Raw genomic sequence first — 6882 nt, 5'->3', positions numbered from 1 at the left:
CTCTGCCTGAGTGGTTCTTCACGAGCTTCCACACACATGTTCCCTACCTGGGAAACCTGCAGCACAGATCCCCAGGGCTAAGGGGGCAGCTGAGCTCCCCAAAGTAAAACACTTAAATCCTGTGCACAGCAGCTCCACTGTGATCTTCCGGGCAGCCTTAAGAAAAGCGCCAAGCTCCAGCGTTTTCAGAGTCTGGGGAGACGTAGGACTGAAGCAGAGCATCACACGCAGCAGTTCTTCCCCAGCTGGAAGCCCAGAGGAGCCATCCCAAGCCCAGAAAACTCATCCCCCACCTTGGCATCAGAGGGGCAGGAGCTTGTTTCGCTTTCCCTGCGCTCGTGGGCGCTGCTTCCCTCCAAGGGCAGGCGAAGAGGCCCTAGGGAAGAAGCAGAACAAAAAAATAATGTCAAAGTCCAGCCCAGACACGTGGTGCGGTTGGTTTTGTGCAGCGCACGGCTGCTCTGTTCCTGCCAGCTTCTTTCTCCCTGAGAGGAGGATTTTAATCGCTTTGCAATCTCACCCTTGAGCTTCAGCAGCAGCGCTGGCTGCCTTGTTTTCCTCTGCCTCAGCTGGGCTGCGAGGGCTCACAGGAGGATGGTCTACGCCTCAAATCTCCCTGCAGAGAAGCAGAATTAAGGAATGTTTTTAGATCTGTGCTTACACGATGCTGCAGCAACAGAAAGAGAAGTGTTTACTGTGGTCACTTTGACACGACACTGGCACGTGTGTGGACCTGGAGCAGCTGCCAGGGCTGGGCTGGGTGCCAGGGTGTCCCCGCAGCCGTGGCTCTCTGCACCAAACTGGGAGAGAAATGCTTGTTCTGGTACAGCCACCCTGAACCCCTTTACTAGATGTTCTGGTAAAGGGCACCTCAAAGCCCTGCAGTGCTGGGACCCAGCTGGCTGCGGCGCGGGGGCCACCGAATCTGCTCTCCAGCCCGAGGGGCAGGTGCTTCCAGGCCTGGGGGAAGACACCTGGCTAAGGCAGGCTGCAGATTGTGCCTGTGAGCAGCTGGGCACGCTGCGTGGAGCAGCAGTTTGCCACAGAGACAAGGTCATCCCCGAATTCCTGCAGGCAACAGGCAGGTAGTGCTGGACACACTTTCAGCAGGATAACTGCTTTGGATCCCTCCTGGACCAGCTTTTGTACTCACGGTCTCTCTCTCAGATTGACACAGCACTGAAGGATCTGGTGGAGTCGAGAACTGTCAACATTAGGTTAAAGGTTGGACCAGGTGATCTTCAAGGTCTTGTCCAAGCGAGATGATTCTGTGATTCAGGGACTCGTAGGTATCAACACGGAGCTGCAATGCCCTCCCAGCCAGAGCAAGCTGATAGTGGGGGCTGTCTAAAACCTCCAGCCACTACCTGTTGGCTTGTACAGGAGCAGGACAGAAGTCATGAAGGGGCAGAGCACTCCAGTTTGCTAGCAGCGCCCAGCTCTCATCCAGGGTGCTGGCAGCTGATGTGCAGGAGCCCCAGGAAGGGTGCCTAGAGACTGAAGGGAAAGGCACTTTCCTAGAGCATCCGATTTCCTTCTTCCTGACAGCAGCCCCTCACCGTAAGCCCTCTCCACTCACCCCACATTTCTCCCTCTCTACCCCAGCTCCTCGGTACAGGAGTGGCTGCACTGGCTGAGCCTTACCCCAGCACCCACCCCTCAGCCTGGCTGGGGCCTCCCTCCACTGTCACACTAAAAAGCAAAAAGATAACGACAAGCCCTCTCTGCTTCCTTCTAGGCAGCACCTCGCAGGACCAGAGACGTGCAGGCTCTGGACGCAGGGGGCGAGGCCGATGTCTTGCCTAGACATACCGTGCCATTCCCCAGCCCGGCATGAGAGCACAGAAATCTTCCTCCTCACGCGCTTTCCTCCCTGCTGCTACTGCTGGCTCCTTGCAGCCTATTAGAGCAAGAAGAGGAGGAGGAGTGCCAAGAGCGGGATTTCAGCAAGAGACAAAACACTAAGTTAAAGATTAGCCCTGCCTGGGGGAAGCTGGGGGACATGCAAGGGGCAGGTGGGGCTCTCAGAGGCCTGGATCCAACCTGACAGGTCCTTTTGCTACGGCACAGGCGTGTTCCTCTCTGGTCCTCCCCTCTGGGAAGGCAGCCTCTTTCCTCCGGCACCCAGGTGATGACCAGCTAGTCTCCCAAGGGCCCATCACACCTTGTCACGACAAGATCGGGACAGAAAACACCTCCTCCGTGGAGGAGAGCCACCTCCAGAGAGTGTCAGGGGAACCAGGAGGCTCAACCAAGATCTACAGCGCACCAGGCGAGAGGGAAACCCCCAAAGGTCCACTTTACCCCAAGGCAGTGGGTACAGGACTACTCAGAAACTTCAGCTCCTGCTCATACAGAAACCAGCCCTATGTAAGGATTAAAAATAAATAAATAAACCAACGAGAAATAAAAAATAAAATAAAAAAAAAAGGCAAGTCCCTGAGCTCTGACCCCACTAGATGTCTCTGTCGGCCAAGGCACAAGGGCTCCTGAAGCCTCACCAAGAAGGTCCAGGGAAGCGGTGAAGGGGCAGGTCTGCAGGCTGCACGCCCCAGACCCCTCTCCCGAAGGCCAGAGGGGAGGGAGCCAAGAGGAGAAAGAATGAACGAGTGGGCAGGGAAGGGAAACAAGTGTAGGCAGCGCTGGATGGAGCCAGGCAGCTCGGAGCAGCTGGCCTTGCCTGCAAGGTGCCTGAGTGAGATACTTTGGGGGAAAAGCAGCTCTGAATCAGCCTGGAAAGTCCCATCCCTCAGGTTAAAGGTCCAAGTCAAGAGTTCACTGATGGCCAGCAGCCCACTTGATACTTTTTCCCCTCCTCAGTTCACCAGCAGTTCCCAAGTTCTTCCTGCTCAGCCTCAGCACTCAGAGGCGTCAGAGGAAACAGCCCTCTGCTTGTTCATGTGTTAAAAGAAACCAGTTGTCAGGCCCCAAACGCCACGTTCCCTTTTGATGTGGTGCATTGCTGGTACCGTGGGACTTGGGCAACATAAACCCAGCCCCGGTTTGTTACTGAGAGCTGGTCGGGGTGAAACACTGCGGAATTGGGGATGGGGGATTTAACAGTCCCACCAAGAAGTGGCACTACAAGGGGTTTGCATAATCCAGCAGCAGCTCGGAGGTGGAGCAGAGTCAGGCTTGTCCCCGGGCACACAATATATAAGAGGGTCTGACATTTGTGTCTTATTGCACTGGTCGTCTTAGAAACTGTGAGAAAAGTAAAGAGATCGGGGAACCTGATGTAATCATTGGGGGCAACCTCTCACCCCAGGAAGCCAACACAAACAACGGGGTCAGGGAACAGGGAGCCGAGAGGATTTCATGCTGCTGGGAGCTATTGGGATCCCTATGGGGGACAGCGGGGGCGGGGGATGAAAGGCTGCACCCCCTGAAAGTGAACCCAGGCAGGGCTGCCTGGAGGTCAGCACCCCGAGCGGCCGGTCCCAAAGGGGAACGGATGACTTGCAGGAGGCAAACCACCAGGAAAGCATGCCAGGTCTCCGGGAGGAATTACAGCTGATGAACCGAAGGAAAACATCCCACACAATTGTTTGGAAAGCCTTCTCACACAGCCCGGCCAGGGCAGGCCAGCTGCTCCCAGGGATGTGCAGAGCAAGAGGACGCAGCAAGGGGTTTGCCTCTGTGCCCCAAGCTACAGAATCCCAGAATCATCTCAGTTGGAAAAGACTGTGAAGCTCCTCCAGCCCAACCATGAACCTCACTCTGACCGTTCCCAACTCCCCCAGATCCCTCAGCGCTGGCTCAGCCCGACTCTTCAACCCCTCCAGGGATCCCGGGGACTCCCCCCCTGCCCTGGGCAGCCCATTCCAACGCCCAACAGCCCCTTCTGCACAGAAATCCTTCCTCAGAGCCAGCCTGACCCTGCCCTGGGCAGCTTGAGGCCATTCCCTCGGGGCCTGGCGCTGGCTCCTTGGCTCCAGAGACTCATCCCCCCTCTCTGCCCCCTCCTGGCAGGGAGTTGCAGAGGGCCAGGAGGTCTCCCCTCAGCCTCCTCTTCTCCAGACTGAACCCCCCCAGTTCCCCCAGCCGCTCCCCAGCAGACCTGTGCTCCAGACCCTGCCCCAGCTCCGTTGCCCTTCTCTGGACACGCTCGAGTCATTCAGTGGCCTTTTTGGGGTGAGGTTTTGCCCAGAACTGAACCCAGTAATCTTTGTGCTCGCAAAGACCAGCCCCACTGCCATACTGGATTGTGTCCTTTACACCCGGTGCTTGCTCACTCCTACAACTGAGCACAGAAGGTTTAGGGGTGACCTCTCTTCCTTCTTGCCCAGCATGTGCACAGCAAACCCAGAGGGGATGGGGAACCTGCACGTTGCCCAGGTAGAGCTGAAATGGGGGGAAAACACTACAGACCTTTTGCTTGTCTTTATCTGGGAGACAACAGCCTTTCACACACAAACACACGTGCCTGCCCACCAGTAAGCACTACCACGTGCCCTAACACTATCCTGTACACCCGACTACTTACGAGCTTTGCAGAAAGCATTTAGATCAAAAAGCAGCTGTGCAGCATCCAACATCCCTCACAAACTAGTAGGCTCAGGTTCTCCCCTCCTTCCTCAAAGCCATTTTAGGGCTTGCAAGCAAGAAAGCAGCAAGTTATCTTTGGCCTTCAAATCACCACTTGTGTTGCTTTGCCATCACATCTGTGCCAGCAGGGAGAATCACTTCACATGCCACTGTCTGTCTACTGATTTGTTTCCCACACGTATTCCCCAGCTTGCTGATGGGGAGATGAGCAGGGGAAAAAAAAAAAAAAAAAAAAATTAAATCCAGCACAGCAGCCAAGATTGTAAGCGGATTGTCTCCATAACATCCTTCAACAACAATGATCTCAATCCACTAGGCAGGCCTTCTACCTCACAGTTACTTAAACTCTTATCTTATCATGGCTGAAGGCTCACTAAGTGCCAAATGCCTCGGCCCCACTTGGTTTCTCTGCCCAGCAACTCCAGTCTAGACTGTGCTGCTAAACTGGGCTCTGCAGCCCGGAAGGGGCAGGTTCCTCCCTCCCTCCCCAGGCCCAGACCCTGGATGCACTGGGCGAAGCAGCTCCCATCTCCTGTCTTGTGAGTGTTGCAGCATCCCCCCCGATAGCAAGAAGAAAACACCTTTCCTCCCCCCCTCGGGGAACATCAGGTGACGCTATTTACAGACACAGCAGCCGCCACAGAGCTCCTGGACAGCATCTGGCCTAACACAGCTGCCACCCCGACTGCCTGGGGCAGCTGGCAGACGTTCTCGGGAGAAACCCAGGGTCGAGGGAGCAAAGTGGGGACTGAGGTGTGCTGGGTGGAGGGTCTGCCCAGGTCTGGGAGCACAGACTCGAGCAGAAAGGCAGCAGGAAAGCTCCAGGGGAGCAGGTTCCCAGCAGCTGCCACTCAACACGGAGCAGACAAGCAAACCACCTGTGCAGCGAAGCAGAGCTTGCACCTAATCCAGCACTTTCCCTCCCAGGGCTCACAGTGGGGGACTAGAATGACAGCAGCTTCTATAATTCAGGAGCACACTGTCACCCACAGGGAACACGAGATGCTCTGGCTCAGCCAGCTCTTACCGTCACCTCATTTAACTCCAGCTGGCGGATGGTTCAGCTGCTCCGAGACAGTGGCTTTGGCTGTCTCCAAAGAGATGGAAGTCTCTCACCACACACTGATGACCATAAGATCAAGAATGCCCATTAAATGCCCATTTTTAAGCAGATGAAGCTGTCCAGAGTCCTCTGGTCTCTGGACCATATACAGCCTAGCGGGGGGCTCTTTCACACAAAAAGCATGCAGCGTTTTTCACCTACCTTGCTCACCCCAAAGTACAATCCCCTCAGGGACAAGAAAACGCCAGACCCCTATTTCTGTACTACCAATAGACGAACCTGAATAGGGAACATAAGAGCAGCCTCTCGGTAAGCTGCAGGAGACAACACAAATCTCAAGCTTTGTGGTTCTAGACTGAGCTTTAGCAGTAGTCAGCATTGCACTGATGGAGCTCGTTTCCATCCAGCATCAAGAATTTATTAGGTCTAGTCAGAAGACAAAGCATCCATCCTACCTGATGTACAGCCTCTCTTAGAGCAGTCCAGAGGACTTGTTTATGGAGGCAGGTAATTGCCCCTCTGAACTGCCAGGTTACACAGCTACAACAGAGTGTGGCTGCTCCTCCAGAGCAATACAACCAGCAGCTTCTGCTCAAGAGACATCCAGAGAAGCCATTACAGGACACGACAGCCTGAGCTGCAGCTCAGTTGTTTCCTTACCAGGACCACTCGTGGTTTTGCGCCACAAACAGCTGCAGGACTAGTAAATCCACCTTGGGACCCCTCATCTAGAATGAATTCTTTCTGTGGCACATGCCAGCGCTGCGAGGCTTCGTCTCAGCAGAGATCTCTGGCCATCCTCGTGGCAGCCCAGCCTCTTCATGCCAGCACAGCTGGCTACAGACCTAGCCATGGGCTTGGAGAGCACCCAGAGAGGGGAACTAGCAGGAGAGAAAGACATTTTGTGACACAACAAGCAGACAGACATCATCTTTCAGCAGGAAACGCTATGCCCAAGGCAGCATCACGCCTCAGAACAACAGCGTCCTGGTCTAGAGTTCATTGGCACAGGTAAAACCTTCCACATCTGCTGCACTTACAGTAAGGATGACAGCTTCTTTACGAATACACAGACCTTCCAAAGGAGAACAGCATGGAGGGTTGCCTTGGAGACTGCAGTAAGCAACGTGCTGCCAGATGACTGGGTCTCATACCACAGCAGGCACTTGCCAGAAGGGTGATCTCAGCGGTGTGCGCTGCATTATCAAACATTCCTGGAGGAAAGACTGAATCTGTGCAAGGATCGGGTGAATCAGGCCGCGTGGAAGGTG

General features: G+C 54.9%; 1 long non-coding RNA gene across 1 annotated transcript; it reads right to left on the bottom strand.

Annotated features, from left to right (window-relative positions):
* Window positions 1-5598: 5598 nt before the first annotated feature.
* Window positions 5599-6398, bottom strand: LOC141970766 (uncharacterized). Its single transcript, XR_012635223.1, has 3 exons — window positions 6272-6398; window positions 5813-5890; window positions 5599-5670 (listed from the first exon to the last, which is right to left on the bottom strand). It is a non-coding gene; the product is annotated as an uncharacterized LOC141970766 (long non-coding RNA).
* Window positions 6399-6882: the final 484 nt, after the last annotated feature.

This window comes from Athene noctua, chromosome 26, assembly GCF_965140245.1.
Source record: "Athene noctua chromosome 26, bAthNoc1.hap1.1, whole genome shotgun sequence".
In the NCBI taxonomy this organism is placed as follows: Eukaryota; Metazoa; Chordata; class Aves; order Strigiformes; family Strigidae; genus Athene; species Athene noctua.
The sequence above is the reverse complement of the archived record's forward strand: the minus strand, read 5'-3'. Positions and strand labels throughout refer to the sequence as shown.